The 508-nt window shown below is 60.4% G+C and overlaps 1 protein-coding gene across 3 annotated transcripts in view; it reads left to right on the top strand.

Annotated features, from left to right (window-relative positions):
* The window catches only part of TIMELESS (timeless circadian regulator), a 36828-nt gene continuing 36320 nt past the window's right edge, over positions 1–508 (top strand). For 2 of the 3 annotated variants that reach the window (XM_027767158.1, XM_014583000.2), the window contains exon 1: positions 1–77. The gene's annotated coding sequence lies outside the window, so the exon portion shown is untranslated. Of the gene's footprint in view, positions 78–345; positions 457–508 lie in introns of those variants that run through there. The other variant, XM_027767157.1, reaches the window with a different exon arrangement.

Genomic DNA, 508 nt, shown 5'->3' with positions numbered 1-508 from the left:
AACCAGGTGGCGGGAAAGTTTTCGGCCCGGGGCTGGGGGCTGCTGCCGCGGGGCTCCTGAGGACCCGCGGGGATCGGGTGAGTGTGTGGCAGGAGGGCTCTGTGCAGACACAGATCCCTTAGAAGACGCGGGGGCAGTCCTTGAAGGTGCCGTATTCCTTCTCCCGCCACCAAATTGAAAGGTAGGGGGCGGGGCGCGCTCTAGACGCGCATGCGCAATACTATCCCGCCAGCGCCTAGGTCTGGAGTCGCGTGGTTCCCAGGGCTCTTGCGATACGTTCTCCTGGTATACGCCGGTCCTCGCGTCATTCTGCTCTGCTTGGGCCTTACGCGAAAGTGTGCCGTGATGAGAATGGGCCTGCAACCCTAAAAGAAGGTTTCTGGGGATTTCCTCATGGGAGCTCCCCTTCCAGTTCACATCCAAAAGAACAGTCGTGCGGCGTGGTGGTCAGCAGAGGTCGGAATTCACAGGGCGCTGGACATACGTCTTGGGTTGTTATGGCGTGGAT

This window comes from Tupaia chinensis, unplaced genomic scaffold, assembly GCF_000334495.1.
Source record: "Tupaia chinensis unplaced genomic scaffold, TupChi_1.0 Scaffold143970_1, whole genome shotgun sequence".
NCBI lineage: Eukaryota > Metazoa > Chordata > Mammalia > Scandentia > Tupaiidae > Tupaia > Tupaia belangeri.
This window is presented reverse-complemented; position numbering and strand designations above follow the sequence as displayed.